At 38.8% G+C, this 22,218-nt stretch overlaps 1 pseudogene; it reads right to left on the bottom strand.

The window, feature by feature from the left end:
* Positions 1-4,280: 4,280 nt before the first annotated feature.
* LOC149145186 (uncharacterized) lies at positions 4,281-21,764 on the bottom strand (annotated as a pseudogene).
* Between the last annotated feature and the right edge of the window lie 454 nt (positions 21,765-22,218).

Below are 22,218 nucleotides of genomic sequence, written 5' to 3'. Positions count from 1 at the left end.
TAGTCTTATGAACCTCTCGGTTCAACGCCTGAAGGCAGGTGCAAGTGGTTCTAATGTGGTCCCAACAGTATGAACGCTGCAAGTTGAGAAATATTCTGGCACATTAGGGACTACCTCGGCGATAGTGGGCCACAGTTTCTAGAACTTATCGTTGATATTGTCAACCTGTTGCTGTAGCACTTCCTTTTCTGATAGGAGTTGATTGCACTCAGCCGCTATGCAAATAATTTGTTGTTAATGTTGCTCATGTTCAGTTGCCAATGTATTATGCAATGTTTCTGCTCATCAAGTAGCCAGTTGAATGAAGGTAAATATCTAAGAGGACGACCAATTCTAAAGTTCATTGGGCATCATAGTAGTAGGGAGATGGAATCAAGCTTGAAGTGGTTTTCCATTAGAAAATGATTTCTCATACTGGTCTTTGGGTGAGGTTTCCTGCGGTAGGTTTTCTACAATGTGGGTGTTGGTGTGGTCCAAAACAAAATTTCGTGTCAAATTTGGAATGGTGTTGGAGATATGAGTTAGGACATTTATAATTTCCGGCCTTGTGGACTAGAGTGGATTTTTTTGTCCATTTGTTGGTTGAGGGATTGATGCTAGTAGCAATGATAAGAGAGGCATGGTAACCAAATCATTGGTTTTGGTGTGAACAGAAAGGGCATTGTGGCCAATTTTGATGATTGATAGAATGATGGAATCCACCTCCATCTCGATCTCAATACTAAGGAAGTTTCGAGTCTGAGGAAGGTCTGAAATGGTTGCGGAGGGGGAGGTCATGTGGGGCGATGGGTTGTGAAACATTGGGGACATAGTGGAGGTGGATTGAGGGATTTCTTCAAGGATTTGGGTATTGGCCAGAGTGTGGTTCTATGTCAGTGAGATCGACACTTGGGGAGAGGTAACTAGAATGGGGTTTCAGGAAACTGAGGGAATTCAGGTAGAAACCGGATGAGGGTCCTGGACTGTGGGCTCAGTAATATAATGAGAGCCCACTGGGGGAAGGGAGGAAACTACCAATATGAATGACAAAGTACCGACCATACTAACATGAAGAATTTTAGAAAATAAGGGTAGAGAACTTATTGTCGATCTCAGGGCTTCTAAAGTGTTTAGGACTAACATCATTGTTTTCTCGAATCTCTTCAAAAAAATTGAGCATTTATTTTGTTGCTCATTTCCGAAAGGTAGAGGGGCTCTCACTAAGTAGTGTTCATGGAAATGTTCCTTCAAAAATGTATGCCCACTTTTTGTCCCGGACTTCACGAATGATGCTTAGCTAGGACAGAACTTCATTGTGGAACATTTGTTCTGACAAAATGAAAGGCAGAGCCTGCATATGGAATGTGTCTAGATTGACAGCCTTGGGCCGAATATAGGTGGCGTCATGGTGAACAGTGAACCATACAGGGTATGGATAGTCATCTAAGAGAGATTTTTGGATTGTGGGGATGGATTTTGTGACAGCGAGCATCTTGGCATACCAGCCAGCGAAGGAAGCCTCGTTGATTTCTTTGTTGTTCGAATCCCCTGATGTCCGCCATGGGGAGTACTTGAGTGCCAGGGGCTAATCTTCGGAGACTGAGGCTAGCTCTCTGCCTTTGAGATGGAACCACTTTATCATTTCCATAGATACGACTAGATACCCAGAGATGAAGTATGTCGTCTGCTTTTATATATCCTTGCAGACTTCAAATAATTCATTTAGAAAATAGCTACACTAGTTTAATTGGTCCCCTTTTTCACATGCTTTTACCACTGAGGTGGTATCCAAAATGCATTCACCCTTGGTGTAATCGTGCATGATATTCCCGGAAATTAAGTGATAGGAAAACTGAATTGAGGGCATGTTGATCAGATTAATGGTGGCTCTGCTCCCTTCATGCTGAGTAGCATACTTAGTATAGTAAAATTTGTCGCATGTTTGCTTCCCACACTTAGAGGTGGTCTGCAGATGATGCCATTTCTCCCATAGAAGATAGCCTCATCAATTGTTTTATATCACTAGTGTGCATTGGGTACTCCCTATCAAACCATAGGCAACCTCCATGCAGCTAGCTGATAAGGAACTTTGTACATTTCGTGGTTGCACCTCAAGTGTCAAAGACTGGTAAATTCCTCAAATTCATCAGCGTGGACTATTGTAATCCTCATAATTTCTCTTTTATTCTGGAAGCGTGGCTGCCATATTTTCTAGTTGTGATCTCTGTGAATACTTCACGCTTAAGCACGAGGAAAAGGAAGGATTCTAATAAATCATTGTTGACAAGTGAAGCCTTCTGATATTTACCAAAAATAATTTCAAGTTTCGTGATTCTAGGGTCACTGGTAGGGGTAGGAATAGTAACTTTGGATACTCAAGTCATAATTGTAACACGTCGAATATAGAAAATAAAAATAGGGGGCGGGATTTGGACTCAGAACTAGGGGAATGCGACACCAAAGCCAGAGTGCGCAGTTTGACCATCTAACATTTTACAATGGAGAACTTAACATTGCCATGCAAACTATATACATAGAATTAACAAGATGCTTGTTATTTGACTGTTTATGTAACACCCTCCTCCCACATTTACCCAAGCTACCCACTAGGGTAAACATATGAAAAGAAGATACTATGATGTGTTTCAACTCCCCATTTATAGTTAAGGAAGTGGAACTAACATAACTAAACCAAACTGGCCTTCCACACATGCTACAGAATCTCCAGGAGCCACCCAACCCTTTCAGGGGCTCAACCCCTGAGGAAAATCAACATTTAACTTATCTAACACCCCATTCGCTCCCTTAGCAAGCCATGTGTTGTAACTATCTAAGACATTTCTTAACTGTGGGGGAACTAGTGGTTGAGACATCTTAAGATTGAAGGAAACTGTTAAAATCAGTGGCCAGAGGTATAGGCCATGAATTCTAAAATGGATTACCTAATTCAATAAACCTAGCCTTAGAACCAAAATGGCTAGAAAAAATGTGTTTCATAGGCCTTAGATTACATATGTGGTGTAGAAGAAATCAAATGAGACCGAATTTCAACACAAGAAATTAAGAATCTGGGCCTCAATCATGTAAAGAGAATAGTGAACAGAGAAGGAAATTGTGGATGAATTTTTGGAACATGGATCACTCATTAAGGGTTTCAAAATTAAGCACATGAATACAAAAAGTAAATTCAAGAGTTTAAATTGGAACAACCAGCTACATCATACATCATTCCAAAAAGGAAAAATATACAAGGAATCACACAGATAAAAAAGTAAACAATGCTTGCAACCATACTCACTGCTGGAATCAAACTGACTTCTATTATTGATTTCATGAGAGATTTCTATTACAGTGTCTTCAAGAAAAACCTCAAATTTCCCCCGACTTCGAACCCCCACCAAATGTCATTTTCAAGATTTGATTTCCCTCCCAACCTAAATATACTAATTGATTTTTGAAATAGTTTCACGAACTGTTTCTCTCTTTTTATAAAAAGGGTTTTGAAATAATTTAAATTACAAAAAGATAGTTTTATATATATATATAAAATAAAAACCTTTGAAACAAACACTTGCCTCCTTTACAAGTCAGAGGACAAATACCAACGCATTTGAGGTCTCAACAAAATGTTAATAAAATTTAATATGAATGTCAATCATAAGCCCAGGCTTTGTTAAAATTCACATAAAGTCTAGCCAGAGGTGAAGAGTTGGAGCGGGGGTCATATATATATATATATAAATCTTTGAAAACAAAACCCTGCCTCCTTTACAAGTTAGAGGACAAATACCAATACATTTCGGGTCTCGGAAAAATGTTAATAAAACTTAATATGAATGTTAATCATATGCCCAGGCTTTGTTAAAAGTCACATAAATTCTAGTTGGAGGTGAAAAGTTGGAGTGCGGGTCCTAGGTGTTAATCTCCACGTACACGTTGAAAAAACTATGTATGGAATTTTGAAAACCGTATACTGCTTACGGGGAATTCACAATGGTGTTTTGAAAGTACGATTGGTGATGTCGGGTTGAATAATAATCGTCAACCTATTTGATAGGAAGTTTGCAGAATCAAATTTCTGGGAGCTCTCCACTACTTATCTTCTGTGCATTTTCTCCACCCCAGGATCCCCTTGGATCTGCACTGGAATGCTATTAACCATTGATTAAAAAGGACAGAGTCTTCCTTACCATGGCCTGAATCTCATGAATCTTCTTGTTGAATTCATTCTTTCCAAGTGGAAGATTCCTATTATATTTTGTATTCCTAACTTCAGCATTTGTGCTAACAGCTCTTTTTTTTTAGTTCAAAGTAGAAATACTATCAGAATTCTCCGTGTCTAAGGTTTTGGAGTTGGAAATTTTTGCTTGGTCTGGATCAGTGTCCATCATCTTTCCAGTATACATGTACTCCAACAAATTTTCAAATGCTTCGGTACTCAAATCATGTTCCTCAAGAAGTGGAAGGGAGCCACTCTGGAATCCTTCCTTTCCTTCAAGAAAAGCAGTAGTTAGAGACAGCCTTGCCTTAAAGTGCTCTGATCGTGAAGCTAATATCACTTGGTGACTTCAGAATCTCTTCCCTTCTACAATGAAACAGACATTAGCATGATCCTTCGAACATAGTTCATCAGCATCCTAACTGCAATTCCCACCGCACTCTTCTTTTCAGATTGGTTATCAGCTATAATTTCGCATTTATCTTGAAACAAAGTGCTTATATTGGAACAAACTTCTCTCGTATTCACCATCTTGCGATCATCTCCAGTAACAACATCTTGTCTAGATGTTTCCTTGATGTCCCTTTCCTCGCTACAAACTTCACTATTTTCAAATTCATTTTTCATTGTATCAAAACCATTTGCATGTTCCAACATATCTGAAGTAGAAATGTTGGTGGTCTGTCGCAACTACTGCAAACTTTACATATCTCTCCTAGACATCTCAAATGACAAATTAAAAAGTCAGTGCATGGCAGCAGGGAGCCTCTCTTGTTCTAAAAGAGAAGATCCCTATCAAATAAATCTCTTTTGGGAGTCATCGACATTTCTCAGTGATTTATATTCAGCATTTTTCTTATGGATAAGCTCTTTCTCAAGAACATTTTTCAGTCCCTTGCATTTGCACACCTTACAAATTATAATCAAATCTTCCATTTCATCCACAGCAATGTCAAGCCAATCAGAATAAAAGAAATGGATAAGGCTATATAATGCAAGATAAGATAACTTCTTTGTAAATCTGATTTCTTTGTGATACTTCCAGTTTGTCTCAAATTTCTTCTTTAAAAACTGGGGATTGTGCAACTAAAATAGCTCTGTGTGCTTCGATGAGTCTTCCTTGAACATAAAATGCAATCATCGAATCAAATCCATTGCCAAAATTCTCACTCAACAATCCATTTCCTTGGAAATTTTAAGAATACACCTGCATTGTTGAGGTTTGTTTCCAAGTCTTCATGGCAGTTTGAAGCCTCAGAGGTCACGAGCGAAAAAACCATCTGAGATTGGAAACTAAGTGGAGTTACTCCTGTAAGTGCGCTAATCATGGTGGAATGTGGCTATTATATCGATGACCATGGGTTGGAACTATACATAGCTTGAGAATCTAGTCCAAATAAACTCAATATAAAAATAAAATAAATTTCCTGTATAAAATGGCCGAGAGGATAGGATTGCTTATCAGAAGTCAAATTTGTCCTCAGAGTATCCTTTCAAATATCTACTCGCACTGGTTTAGAACGTTTTAAATGAAAATAAAAGATTATCCCATATTTAGCAAAACGATAGGATAAATTAGCGTTTCTATATGTGATTGCCTCCACAAACTTTGGACATGTCAGATAATGTACTAGCCCATGTGGCCCCTCCTTTGGTTCAGAATCATTGCTTATCTTATTCTCATCTGACTCGGACTCTCCATTAGCATATTCTTGCCCCACTCCTACATTTCCACATATGTTAGAAGAAGAATCACTCCTACATTTCCACATATGTTAGAAGAAGAATCATTTCTTTGAAAACAATCATGTGATTCCATATATGTTAGAAGAAGAATCATTTCTTTGAAAACAATCATGTGATTCCATATGGTCAATCATGTGATTCCACATGGTCATCCGCATTTGTCATTTGTATTTGGTTCAATGTGCATGCAAGAATCGCATTTGTCATTTGTATTTGGTTCAATGTGCATGCAAGAATCAAAAATACCTTTCTTTGGTTCAATGTGCATGCAAGAATCAGAAATACCTTTCTTAGTTTCCCCTTGTGAAGCAGCGTCCGCATTTGTCATTTGTATTTGGTTCAATGTGCATGCAAGAATCAAAAATATCTTTCTTTGGTTCAATGTGCATGCCAGAATCAGAAATACCTTTCTTAGTTTCCCCCTGTGAAGCAGCGCAAGTAACATACAAAGCATGGCATGCACCCTCATCACAACACCAAGACTCCCTACATACTTTGGAAGAAGAATCACTCCTACATTTCCACATATGTTAGAAGAAGAATCATTTCTTTGAAAACAATCATGTGATTCCATATGGTCAATCATGTGATTCCACATGGTCATCCGCATTTGTCATTTGTATTTGGTTCAATGTGCATGCAAGAATCAAAAATACCTTTCTTTGGTTCAATGTGCATGCAAGAATCAGAAATACCTTTCTTAGTTTCCCCCTGTGAAGCAGCACAAGTAACATACAAAGCATGGCATGCACCCTCATCACAACACCAAGACTCCCTACATACTTTGAATATTTCCACTTTTTACAGTTGATACATTGCGCCCAGTCCCTGGTATGTTGATCCTCACTCATCCCAAGCTGTTTCATTTTACCTTTGTCCCCAATAGGAACAGAAACAACAAGATCCATGCCATAATCATCAAGAATATTTCCTTCTTTCTTCTCCTTGTCAACATCACCTTTCTTGCATATGCTTATTTTTCTACAAATTTGGTTCCTTTAGAATCCACTTTTAAAATATTTAAAATTTTAGTTGTGCCACACTGAGCTACAACACCATGCCCACAATTGTAGGCCTCCAGTTTCTCCCACGGAAAGGGAAACCCAGTGACTGTGGACTTTCTTGGCTAGTTCTATCCCAGTGACCCCAAATTTTGTGCCACCTTTTCAGGGCCAAGACTCCGGCCACTGCCCAGAACTCCATCAAACCTTCAGGAATGATAAATAACACATAAACAAAAGTATTAATGCAAACATTTGATCAATGACTTCACTGGACCCCTATTAGCCATGACAGGCATTTCATCAAACATGTCACAAATATGCATTCTATAGATCATAATAATATATCTTAGCATAGGGGTTTCATACTTATCTGATAATCATTAGGAAGAATTGATACCTTATCACAATAGCTACATTATCCACTATTAGGTCATATATTCATTGTTCATTCATTTATTAGCCAAAACATGATGAGATCCATACATCATCATTTTTATAAATCCTACTCATAACCAGCATATAAACAACATAAATAGCAAGGATAGGACAGCCATATAAAATACATAATAACAAGTACACTTACCCATCAAATACAAGAGGAAGAAGCTCTTATTAATATATACAAAATGCAACCAAGTTTGGGACTTCCACAAACCACTCGACTATAGATTGAGCTGAACCAAATATTTCTTTCAATCAATCATCCCCATGCCATATTCCAATTATGAATGTGAGATCTCATGGAACAAATCAAACAAAACCAAACTAGGGCTTTTAGAGGCCAAACCACCTCAACCCTAAACCCTCAACCAGTGATTCCACCTCTCAGTCAGACATCACTAACCATCACCAGGTCGGTCTCTATCAAAGTTTTTCAGGGCTCTAGAGCGTTTCTTCCAATCAAGGCTTCCAAGACTAGTAACTCAACCCACAGCTGTTGTCAGACTTTCAGAGCGTTTGTCCAACCAGGTTTTCCAAGACTAGTAACTCAACCCACCAAGGGCTTCCAAATAATATTTCCAACCAAGGTTTCCAAGACTAGTAAATCAAACCAAGATGTTATAGGCCTTCCAGAGTGTTTTTCCAACCAAGGCTTCCAAGAACTAGTAACTCAACCCATAGCCAGAGGAACATGAAAACCAACCAAAAAAACCCACAACACCATGGCTTTCCAGGAAATGGCAAGGCTAAGAAAAAAACATTGTCACTCTAAGAAATCCTCAATGCCAATGACAGATCATAACCAAGAAACCACATGCATATGCCATGCATGCCAAACTAGCAAGGAAATCATACATGAAACTCAATACCTACAAGAAAAACCCGATGTAGTTGTTGATGTCGTTGTCCTTTTGCACTTTCTTGCTTGTTCTTTGCCTTCTTGCTCCAAATACCAAGTATGCCACATTCCTCCAAGTGTGCTCCAAGAAAACTCTAAGTGTCCAAGAGTATGAGAGAGGGAGAATAAAATGAGAGCTCCAAAACTAAACTAACAAAAAACTACACACTGATCCTGAGAAGCCTTTTTATTAATGAGGTGTCTAATTTCTTAAGTTTCCATTATTTTCTTTCATTTTCCTCCTCACATGCAACTTGTGACCTTTCACCTTCTTTTTCTTCGAATTTCCATTATTTTCATAAATAAAATGTCAATAAATGCCACTTTCGCTTTCCAAATCCTTTGTCCTTTCCTTTTCCAATTTCCTTATCCATTAATTAATCACAAGTGATCCCCATCACTATGTTTTTTGTTAGGTAAACTTGACTCATGATAGAGTCAAAGTTGACAAGGTTAAACAGTGATGGTTTTGGGGCACATGGTATTGTGCACCCATGGTGTTTTGCCCGTGGTATTATATGTAATGGAGCTTATAAAAGGCTGGAAGGACTTCATTGTAATGCAAGACCTGGATGTGAGCGGTGAAGGCTCACTTGGTCAGATTGGCCAGGGTTTTGGCCAATGCTAATGAGATCTTATTAGGTTGGGTTTTTTTCCCAGATCTGGGGTTTTCCCGAATAAACATTTGTGTTTATGTGTTGATGGTTGTTGCTAGTTATTTTTATATTTGTTTCTCTCAGTAATTCTTCGTAATTAATTTGTGTTCTCGAGTAAATTTCTTAACAACTGGTATCAGAGCCAGATATTGGTTTCAAAGGGATTCTTTGATGCCAGGGGTTTATAGTGCCTGATGAGATCAATGCAACCTTTTTTACAGATCTGGGTCTGGAAAATAATGGTGGAACAATCGTATGCGGAAGAACCTCGAGGAGAATGTGCAAAAGATAGTGCCATAACTGCCAGGGATCGCAGTGCATTTGCGATATTTACCGGTTTGGAACATGCTGACGAATTGTTCGGGATTCATGCGGCTATTTAAAGAAGGTCAGCAGAAGAAAATTGTTCATGCGGCTTCGAAAATTGTTCGCTTTCTGCTATGAGAGGCCATGTGCTGGAATATACGAGGTTCTCGTCGGGCTTGCAGTTGGTCGGGCTCGCAATTGGAGCGGTTTGATAGAATTTTTTGAGAAAATCAAATTGAAAGAGGATGGATCAGAATCACAGCAGCAATATAAAAAAATTAATTAATTAATTAAGTCAAAATTATTGCATGTAAATGGGCATACTACTGTAAGACCTGGTAAGGCATGTGTACCCCTCGGTGATCACCGGTAAAGTCTGGGTTAGACCTAGGTGATAGGGGGGATGTCGGGTTAACAATACCCCGGGTAAAAACTCTAAGGGGGGTAAGAGCTAGAGTGAGTGGGATTGTCTCACTTAGCAGGTTTGGCTGGAGTTAGTCAAGGAACCCCAAGCCAAGTTTAAGGGGGGAATATTGTTAGATAAACTTGACTCAGGATAGAGTCAAAGTTGACCAGGTTAAACAGTGATGGTTTTGGGGCACATGGTATTGTGCACCCATGGTATTCTGCCCATGGTATTATATGTAATGGAGCTTATAAAAGGCTGGAAGGACTTCATTGTAATGCAAGACCTGGAGGTGAGCGGTGAAGGCTCACTTGGTCAGATTAGCCAGGGTTTTGGCCAATGCTAATGAGATCTTATTAGGTTGGGTTTTTCCCCAGATTTGGGGTTTTCCCGGATAAACATTTGCGTTTATGTGTTTATGGTTGTTGCTGGTTATTTTTATATTTGTTTCTCTCAGTAATTCTCCGTAATTAATTTGTGTTCTCGAGTAAATTTCTTAACAACTGGTATCATAGCCAGATATTAGTTTCAAAGTGATTCTTTGATGCCAGGGGTTTATAGTGCCTGATGAGATCAATGCAACCTTTTTTACAGATCTGGGTCTGGAAAATAATGGTGGAACAATCGTATGCGGAAGAACCTCGAGGAGAATGTGCGGAAGATAGTGTCGTCACTGTCAGGGATCACAGTGCATTTGCGATATTTACCGATTTGGAACATGCTGACGAATTGTTCGGGATTCATGCGGCTATTTAAAGAAGGTCAGCAGAAGAAAATTGTTCATGCGGCTTCGAAAATTGTTCGCTTTCTACTACGAGAGGCCACTCGTGTTGGAATATACGAGGTTCTCATCGGGCTTGCAGTTGGTCGGGCTCGCAGTTGGAGCGGTTTGATAGAATTTTTTGAGCAAATCAAATTGAGAGAGGATGGATCAAAATCGCAGCAGCAATATAAAAAAATAAATTAAATAAATTAATTAATTAATGAAGTAAAAATTATTGCATGTAAATGGGCATACTACTGTAAGACCTGGTAAGGCATGTGTACCCCTCGGTGATCACCGGTAAACTCTGGGTTAGACCTAGGTGATAGGGGGGATGTCGGGTTAACAATACCCCGAGTAAAAACTCTAAGGGGGGTAAGAGCTAGAGTGAGAGGAATTGTCTCACTTAGCAGGTTTGGCTGGAGTTAGCCAAGGAACCCCAAGCCAAGTTTAAGGCGGGAATATTGTTAGGTAAACTTGACTCAAGATAGAGTCAAAGTTGACCAGGTTAAATAGTGATGCTTTTGGGGCACATGGTATTGTGCACCCATGGTATTCTGCCCATGGTATTATATGTAATGGAGCTTATAAAAGGCTGGAAGGACTTCATTGTAATGCAAGACCTGGAGGTGAGCGGTGAAGGCTCACTTGGTCGGATTAGCCAGGGTTTTGGCCAATGTTAATGAGAACTTATTAGGTTGGGTTTTTCCCCGAATTTGGGGTTTTCCCGGATAAACATTTGTGTTTATGTGTTTATGGTTGTTGCTGGTTATTTTTATATTTGTTTCTCTCAGTAATTCTCCGTAATTAATTTGTGTCCTCGGGTAAATTTTTTAACATTTTTTCCCAACGTTCAACTTGGAATACGTGTCCCATGACTAGGGTTATTATTTTTCCTTTATTAACATTATTACATGGATTTTGACCAAGGCTATTACAGAACCCTTCCACTTGGGGGAACATCATCCTTGGTGTTCGGTGACACCTACAACTAGTAAGACTACTGAAAAGAAAAACATACTGCCATGGAGATTTATCACTTAGCTTGTTTTAGTATTTACAATGATCAACCTACTAAAAAGCAAACCAACATGAGAAACATAATGATGTGAAAACCATAATGACATGACACCCATACCTCTTTTGGAGCTTTATAACGTAGCTCATGGTGGTATTTGCATCCACATATATATGTACATCTACCAAAACATCACACCAAAACATATACCAAAAACATTTCCTCGACCAACTAATAGAGAAGGATACATAGCCCACATCTTATCTTCCATCTCCCATGTAGCTTCATTGGGCCCAAAGTGTTTCCACTGCGCTTTAACCTGCTTGATTGCTCAGTTCCAGAGCATGAGCATCTTAGACTGTAAAATGCACAAAGGTTCTGACTGGAATTCTCCTTTTGGATCCACCTACAATATAGACCAGTCAATCACATGATCAACATCTTAAACATACTACTTAAGTAATGAAACATGGAAAACATCATGGAATTTCATTGTTGAAGGCAATGCAAGTCAATAAGCTACTGGTCCAATCCTTTCAATAATCAAGAAAGGTCCAAAAAATCGAGGTGCCATCTTGGCACATGATCCAATCCTCAAGGAGATATTTTTGGGCTTGATGCGCAAGTATACATGTTCCCCAATCTAAAACTCCTTAAACATCCTGTTCCAATATGAATAACTCTTATGTTTGTCCTAGGTTGCTTTCATATTCTTCTTCATAACCTGCATTTCTTATTCCATCCATGCCAACATGTCTGGTCCTATTGCCATGTTCACCGGATCACTCCAACTGATGGTAGTATTACAAATCCTCCCATACAGTGCCTCAAACAAAAACATCCTCAGTGACTCCTAATACCCATTGTTGTAAGTGAACTCAACCAGTGTAATATACTCTTCCCACCTTTGTTTTTTATGCATCACATACATCCTCAATATGTCCTCCAATATCTTTTTGACCCTCTATGTCTATCCATCTGTCTGTGGATGATAAGTTTTACTGAAGGCCAACTCTTTACCAAAACCTATGAATAACTCTTTTCAAAATCTAGAAGTGAAATGGCATCCCTGTCTGACACAATATTCTTTGGAACACCATGCAACCTCATTATATCTCTGATGAATACATATTCTACATCATTAGCTAAATATTTAGACTTCAGTGGAATTAAGTGCACTACGTTTGTCAACATGTCCACCACAACCATGATGGAATCATGTTGTCTAGATGTTCTCAGAAAATCTGTGATGAAATCCATGGAAATTACCTCCCATTTCCACTCTAGAATCGAAATCGGATGTAGTACTCCACCTACATTCTTACACTCTACCTTCACCTGTTGAAAGTCCAAACATCTAACCAAATACTTTGTCACATCCTTCTTCATATTTGGCCAATGATAAAACTTCTTCATTGTTGTCAATGTCCTCTGGTATCCTGGGTGACCTAAATACAGTTTTTCATAAAACTACCATAAGATAGTATTCTTCAGTTCATTGTTGTCTGGCACATATATCTTGTCCCTAAATCTGACTAAACCATCTGTTGCAAGACAATGGTCCACATCCTTCTCACTTGTAGCCTGTTGTAACTTGTGCCTAAGCTCCATGTATCCGTCATTAATTGTCCTACCTATAATATATGTCCCATAAGAACTCATAGTGGTTATGTGATTTACCTGTATCCACCTACTAAGAGCATATGCAACCCTGTTCTGTTTTCCCTTTATGTGGATGATCTCAAAGTCAAAATTATTGATCGTGGCCAACCATCTAGCTTCCCTAGAATTTAGATTCAGTTGGTTAAACAAGTATTTCAATACATTGTTATTACTCATCAATACAAACCTCCAACCAAGAAGATAGTGCCTCTGCATCTTTAATGCATGAATGATTACTACCAACTCAAGAACATGTGTCAGATAATTTTTCTCATGGTCATTCAATTTCCTTGACTCATAGCATACCACTTGTCCTTCATGCATAAGGAATCCATTAAGCCCTCTCTTACAATCATTTGTGCACACTACGAACTCTTTATCTGGATCTGCAATCTTTAACACTAGAGCATTCATCAACAACTGCTTCAATTATTCAAACCTTGTTGCGCATTCTTTTTTCCATTCAAACTTCTTACCTTTCCTCTGTAATGATATGATAGGATATGCAATCCGAGAGAAGTGTTTGATGAACCCCCTATTGTAACCTTCTAGTCACATGAATGATCTGACCTCATCCACATTTCTAAGAGCTTCCCATTCCATGATATCCCTTATCTTTTCCGGATCCACTGTTATACCTTCCTTGGAAATAACATGTCCCAAGTAATGTGCCTCTATCTGAAATAAACTGCACTTACTGAGCTTAGCATATAATCGATGCTCTCTCATCAATCTCAATATTTCTTCAAAGTTTTCAGCGTGCTCTTCTTCATTCTTAGAATATACCAATATTTCATCAATGAATACAATGTCAAATTTATCTAGATAAGGACGCAACACACTATTCATCAAGCACATGAAAGTAGTTGGAGCACTAGCCAAACCAAAAGGAACTACAACAAACTCATAATGCCCAAGCCTAGTCCTAAAATCAATCTTGTATATGTCCTCTTCCTTAATGCGTACCTAATGATATCTAGATCTCAAATCAATCTTCAAGAACACTGCTGCTCCCTTCAATTGATCGAACAAGTCATGAATTCTCAGCAACGGATACATGTTCTTAATCATCACCTTGTTCAAATTCTTGTAATCAAAGCATAAACTAAGAGTACCATCCTTCTTCTTCACAAAAAACATTGGTTCACCCCAAGGTGATATATACACTTGGCCTGATGTATCCCTTGTCAATCATTTCTTTTAACTATAACTTCAGCTTTACTAACTCTGGTGTGCTCATCAAGTAAGGTGTCTTTGATATTGGTGATGCCCCTGGTACCAACTCAATAGAAATTTCCACTTCCTTGTGAGGTAGAAAATCTGAAATCTCCATTGGAAACACATCCTGAAACTGTCGTAGAAATAGCTACCTGCTCAAAACACGCACGTCCTCAACTTCGCTACCTTTTTCACTAGAAATATGCACTACAAATAACACACACCCTTTTCTACAACTACGCTTTTCCTGCATAGTTGTTACCATTCTAACTGATGTTTCCTTCTTCTTACCCCGCAAGATTATTTGTTCTCCATTTTCATCCAAGCATTCAATAGATTTGTCATAACAATCCACCTTATTCTTATGAAGATACAATCATTCCATACCCAAAAGCATACTATACGATCCCAATGGCAATACATTCAAATATTCTTAGGTAGGCATACCATTCAATTCAAACGCACAAGCTTTTACCCAATGATAAACTCTCTTCTTTTAAATGTATCCAACTGCACTAACCAAGACTATGCATGCACTTATTTATTCAAACCACGTTTATCCACCAAGTCAGGATTAACATAATTATAATTAGATCCAAGGTCAATCAAAATAGAAACAGCTTGATCACAAAGCTTACCATCCATCTCGATAATAGATTCCTGGTGATATGTTTGCCTATTATCCAACACTGCATAAATATGAGGAATAATCTGTCTAACATCCCCCACTATTTGTGCCTCCTGAGCACTATAGATTTGCGGTCTACCACCCTGATGTTGTGGACAATCTCTCCTGTGATGTTCTCCTCCGCAAGTCAAACACTGCAAGCGATTCCAAAGTGCACCCTTGTTTTGTTCCTCGTACTGAAATCCCTGTCCTCTATTATATGCATTGAACTTCTTTGGTTGTGTGGCATTCTCTTTGTTACTTGTATCTTGAGGTCTTGTTCACTTCTTGTCCCATTTTCTTTTGTTCTTTTAATTACATTTCTAGTCTGGCTTAGTTTTATATATGCACTTTGATTGCTCAAAACAATGCTTTAGCTTCTGGATGGACTCCTCCAATGATATAGGCTCATCAAACTCGATCATGTCCTTGAAGGCTATCAGAAACCTACTAATTAATCGTTGAATATTAGCCTTCTCCTCCTTGAGGTAAGGCACATACCTCAGTAACTCCAAAAATTTTCTAGTGTACTCCTCATCGGTCATACATCCCATCTTCAGCTCATATAATTCCTTCGCCATGTCGTTATAGTATCTCTATGATAGATACTTCTTCCTGAATAACCTCTCGAACTCACTCCAAGTCAACTCCTCTTCATGAATACCTCTGGCATTCTTTACATCTTCGCACCAAATGTTTGATTTACCTTTAATATTGGACGTAGTTATTATGATCTTCATGTTTGTTGAGTAATCATGCAACCTAAAGAACTTGTTCATCCCAAGAAACCATGCTTCGACGTCCTATGACTTCATATATCCATCAAATGTAGGTGGCTTTACTTTATTGAACTCATCCAGAAAGTATCCCCTGTCACTCCTCATGTAAGGATGATAGCGATGATGACCGTGATACATGTCTAAACCAGAACTAAAGTAAATCCCATGTCCATTGCCTCTCCTGTCAGGTGTATCCAAGAATATGTGATCCCAGATAGTGTCATCTCTATCCAACCTGTTCCCACCATGATATCTACTTCCATAGCCCCCATCAGTCCTATCCTCCTACCCATGGCTAATCCGAAGTGGTCCCTGTCTTTGCAAATCTAAGAAACTCTGAAGGAGTACTACATTGATTTCTACTTGTTTCTCCTATTCTAGAATGATCTTGTTATTATCTTCTTTGAAACTCCTTATTTTTTCCTTTAAACTTCTCAATGTGTCTGCTATGTCAGAAGAGTGCCCAACAACATGTTGCTCATCTATTCCATAGGGAGATTCTCATGAATTGTAGTCTACCATCTTGCTAGTCATCTAGGATCTTCTCTTCCTGCAAGGTATATCATGTTAGTTGAACTAAATCATAAATAAACCAACGTACCTCAGTATAGTTTGGTGAGGATATCTCGTCTGCAAGACCAACTAGATTAGCATAATATATGTGTAAACATAATCATATCAGCATTTAATCATTGTTTTCAACCATTATCCAGTCATCAAGGCATGACCATACCAACCACATATCATGACCTCATGCATGACAACTATAAACATATCAATGTATGCATAACAATATATAAACATTGACATGCATAACCAATGCATAACCGACATACACTCATGATGACCACATCCAACAACAAACCATCCACTTCCACATGGTGACACCACTACAACCATGACCACCACCATGCATATACAACAAGTACATAAAGCACAAGCATAGAGAACACATATATGAAACCGACATGAATGAATGACCAACACACCACCCATCCAGTCCAAGGGGTGAGCCACACTCTAATACCACTTTGTAACACCCTCCTCCCACATTTACCCAAGCTACCCGGTCCATTTGGGTAAACATGTGATGAGAGGCCAATATGATGTGAGTCAACTCCCCAAGTACAGTTAAGGAAGTGGAACCGACGAAACTAAACCAAACTAACCTTCCACACATGCTACAAAACCTCCAGAAGCCACCCAACCCTTCCAAGTGATCAACCCCTAAGAAAACTCAACATTTCACTGATCTAACACCCCAGTCGCTCCCTTGATAAGCCATGCATATGATTGTAGACCTCCAGTCACTCCCAAAGTAAGGGCAAGCCAGTGACTTTGGAATTTCTTAGTTAGTTCTGTGCTAGCAACCTCGAATTCTGTGCCACTTTTTTAGGGCTAGGACTTAGGCCACTACCCAAAACTCCATGAAACTTTCAAGAATGATAAATAACAATGAAACAAAGGTACTAATGCAATCATTTGATCAATGACATGACTGGACCCAAACTAGCCATGACAGACATTTCATCAAACATGTCACAAATATGCATTCTACAAGTCATAACAACATATCTGAGCATAGGGGTCTCATACTTATTTGAGAATCGTTAGGAAGAATTGATTCCTTATCACAATAGTTGCATTATCCACTATTAGGTCACATATTCATTGTTCATTCATTTACTAGCCAAAACATGATGAGAGCCATACATCATCATTGTTATAAATAATACTCATAACCAACATATAAACCACAAAAATAGCAAGGATATGACAGCCATATAAACCACATAATAGCAAGTAAATTTACCCATCAAATACAATAGGAATAATATCTTATTAATATATGCAAAATGCAACCAAGTCTAGGACTTCCACAAACCACCCAACCATAGATTGAGCTGAACCAAATCTTTCTTTTAGCCAATCACCCTCGTGCCATATTCCAAGTATGAATTTGGGATCTCATGAAACAAATCAAACAAAACCAAACTAGGTCTTCTAGAGGCAAAACCACATCAACCCTCAACTAGTGATTCCACCTCTCAGTCGAACATCACTAACCATCACCAAATCAATCTCTATCCAAGTTTTCCAGGGCTCTAGAGCATCTGTCCCAACCAGGGCTTCCAGGACTAGTAACTCAACCCATAACTTTTGTCGGGCTTCCAAGACTAGTAACTCAACCCATCAAGGGCTTCCAGATAATTTTTCAAACCAAGACTTCCTATATTAGTAACTCAACCCAAACTGTTATAGGGCTTCGAGAGTGTTTGTCCAACCAAGGCTTCTAGGAACTAGTAAATCAACTGACAGCCAAAGGAACATGAAAACCAACTAGAAAACAAAATAAAATCAACCCACAACACCATGGCTATCCAGGAAAAGCAAGGCTAAGCAAAACCACTATCAATCTAGGAAATCCTACATGCCAATGACAGATCATAACCAAGAAACCACATGCATATGCCATGCATTCCAAACTAGCAAGGAAATCATACATGCAACTCGGTACTTGTAAGAAAAACCCATTGTAGTTGCTAATCCCATTGGCCTCTTGCATTTTCTTGGTTTTCCTTTGCCTTCTTGCTCCAAATCCCAAGTATGCCACACTCCTCCAAGAGTGCTCCAAGAATTCTCTAAGTATCCAAGATTATGAAAGAGAGAAGAAAATGAGAGCTCCAGAACCGAACTGACAAAAAGCTGCAAACTAATCCTCAGAAGAATTTTTATTAATGAGGCCTCTAATTTCTTCATTTTCCATTATTTTCCTCTTCACATCCAAATTGTGACCTTTCACCTTCCTTTTCTCCCAATTTCCATTATTTTCATAAATAAAATGTCCACAAATATCACTTTGCCTTTCCAAAGCCTTTGTCATTTCCTTTGCCAATTTCCTTATCCATTAATTAATAACAAGTGATCCTCATCACTATGTTTTTTTCCCAACATTCAACTTGGAATACGTGTCCCATGATCATGGTTATTATTTTTCCTTTATTAATTTTATTACATGGATTTTGACCAAGTTTGTTACATTTTAACTAATAAATATGACAACTTGCAATACTCAATTCAAATTGTGGAAATAACAGTGGTTGTGACCTAGTTCTTATTTACATGACACAAAAACTCAAAAGGTAAATGATCATGATGGCCAATTATTACGAAATGATGGCAAAACCAAAAAGTTGATAACCAGAATGTGTCAAGGATATTACGGGAAAGATTTAAACCAAATTCAAAAAGGACGTTGGAAATTATTCCTAATTATGATAGATAAGATGACTACCACATGTGTTTCCCCAACCATAATCAGTTGTGAAGGGAAGCACTCAACTACCTACTAGACCTGGCGCAACTAACTTTAACTGACATAACTGACTCAACTTCATATCTACCTAACTGACTCTATTCTAAGCCTAACTACAATCCCCTTTGGAAGATAAAATGAATATATTAAGTGGGTGGTTCATGGAAGGGCTTCAGGTGTGCACCATTCACCCAACTAGGCAATAAAATTTCATCTAGTTGCGCCAATTTAACAGCTTCGGACTCTCTCACTTCCGCAACAATGAATGGTCCAAACCAGTGCATTTGGAGCTTCCCAGGATGCTTCAAAAAATTATTTTCATATAGAATAACCTTGTCCCCAACAGTGAAATACTTCCTCTTGATGTGTCGGTCATGCCATGCTTTTTGTCTCTCCTTCTCAAAAGTCTAGTGGAAATCGGCTTCATCCAACTCCCATAGTTCGTCCAACCATTTTTCAATTGACTCATCCTCTTTCATCTAAGTGTCTTGCGCAATAAAGAGGTTGGGAATGATAAACTCAATAAGTACTAGAGCTTCTCAGCCATAAAAAAGTTGGAATGGCATATATTTATCCAATCATTTGATGGTGGTACAGTAGGCCCACAAGGTAGCTGGATGCTCATCCCAGTCAATCTGTTGGTAGAAAAGATCTTGGTGAGGCCTTTCTCAAGGATCTTGTTGAAAGTTACAATGGTGTCTTTTTCCTACAAATGGTAAGGGTTTCTTTTATTGTGTTGGATCGTGAATTTTTGCAACAATGCAATGACTATTTCATTAATGAAGTGGGTTCCCTAGTCACTGGTGATGCTCTGGGGGCACCCAAATCGAGTGATGATATTTTGGAAGATGAAATGGGTAGTGATGTCAACAGTGCAATATTTAACTAGCGTGGCTTTGGCTCAACAGGGAAGATAGTCTTTAGCAACAATAATGTACCAACCATGTGAGTGACGTGTCAACAAATTAATAGACTCCAAAAAGTCCACAACCCACTTTTCAAAATCTTGGAGTACACGTATTGGCTACAAAGTAAGTTCATCCATGTGTGATGGTCATCGCACCCATCGACAAACATCACATTTCTTGACGTACTCCTTCTCATCCCATAAAAGCATAGGCCACCAGAGTCTTTCTTGTAGTACTTTTCTCACAGTGGCATTCCCATAACACATCTTGCTTTTCATGGTTGAGGACACATCGTCGCAATATTTGGTAAAAACCCATCTTGTATAATTTTCCTAAGATCGGCTAGTAATCCATAGCACGAACCACCAAATTCCTTCTCTGGGTTGTTGTGTACTCTTTTGAGCATTTTCCAATGTTTAAAAATAGTGCAATGCCTTCCAAATAGTCAGGGATGGCCTCAACCTGAAATAAATCAGCATCTAGCATTTGGTCATCTATTGACCCCCCTTCTCTGCCCGACTCCAATCGTGAGAGATGGTTAGGCCCCAAATTAATCCTTCTTGGCTTCACAATGACTTCGAATGTAAACTCCTGAAACAGTAAGAGCCATCTGCAAATCCTCCCTTCTAGCATAGGCTTATTTACCAAGTACTTCAGTGCAAAGTGGTCAATGAAGAATTTAAAGGGGCCACCTAGAAGGTAGTGCCTGAATTTCTGCAGTGAATACACCATCGCAAGAGCTTCACGTTCAGTAGTGGTGTAGTTCCTCTCTGTAGTGGAAAATTTTCTGCTAAAGAAATAAATTGGGCAGTCTCAATTATTGTCTCCTAGCTGGGCCAAAATATCTCCCAAAGTGATCCTAGACACATCAATATGGACATGAAACTCTTTATTCCAATCCAGGTAAACTAGGATTGGTTCACTTTCTAGCTTATCTTTTAGCGTATTAAAGGCGACATAGCATTTATTGGTCTAGATGTACCGCTCAGATTTCTTCAGTAGCATCTCCAATGGTGTAGTAATCAAGGCATAATTACATGTGTGGTCAAGATTCGATCTTAGCTGCTTGACATTGGTTGGTGGAGGCATATTCAGAAACCTTGACATGGTCAACACACACTCCTTCTTTGCAAACTATATGCCCCAGAAGCGTTCCAAAAGGGACAGTGAAAAATGCATTTCTTCAAGTTCAAAGAAATTTGTAGTTGTCTGCAACGATCAAACATTACTCTGAGCAACCTAGAGTGTTTTTTCAATAAGTTGTACATTGTCCAATAATCCATATATACCTCCAGTAATTTGTGAATATAGTCGCGGAAGGCAGTAATCACGATCCTTGAAAACACTGCTGGTGCATTCTTCAATCCAAACGGCATGACATGGTAGGCATAAGAGCCCCATTCAGTCGTGAAGGTGGTTTTCATCTTATCTTCCTCTGCAATGTGAACTTGGTGATAGCCAGAGAACCCATCCATGAAGGAATATGCCTCATTACCTGCAACATTATCAAGGACTTCATCATTGAATGGAGTAGGGAAGGGATCATGGATGTAGGTATTATTCAAGCTCTTGTAATCTACATAGACCCGGATCTCTTCAAAATCCTTCTTATTCTGAATGAAAATCAAACTAACCCACTCAGCTTCATCAACTGGGAAGATGAGGCATGCTACCAACATCTTATCGATCTCTCTCTTCACCTTCTCCTTGACCCTTGGGTTTAGTTGATATGGGTGATGTTTCACTGGTCTCACATCTAGCTTCAACACAATATTCATTTCTCCCAACTCCCCTTTAATTCCTTTGAGCTATGCAATAGATGAAGGGAAAATATCCTCGTATGCCTTCAGGAGATCAAATATCAAGTTAGTGGTCTATTTGTCCTAATAGTCCCCGATGGAAGCTATTTTTGGTTTCTCTTCAGTCTCGATGTTGTGCTTCTGCAAATTCAGAGGTTGTAGTTGTGGACCAGTCATTACAGGGCCATATTCTACATTTCATTCCCCCTCAGATTCTTTAAAGTTCAAATGCCTTAACCCTTCTAAATCATCTCCGTCAGGTTCAAGATTTATCTTCCTGCAAGCCACAGCCTCATGAAATCCAGATTCATAGGTATGATTGAAGCCATCCTAGTCATAATATTCCTTAGTAATCTCTCTTGTTGGGAACAGGACCCTCTTGACTACTTTTAAGGAAACTGTTATCCTTTTGTCGTTGTCAACAAAGGAGAAA

This window comes from Pinus tabuliformis, chromosome X (assembly GCF_031772625.1).
Source record: "Pinus tabuliformis cultivar Carrire ecotype Pingquan chromosome X, CPIR1, whole genome shotgun sequence".
NCBI classification, from domain to species: Eukaryota; Viridiplantae; Streptophyta; class Pinopsida; order Pinales; family Pinaceae; genus Pinus; species Pinus tabuliformis.
The sequence above is the reverse complement of the archived record's forward strand: the minus strand, read 5'-3'. Positions and strand labels throughout refer to the sequence as shown.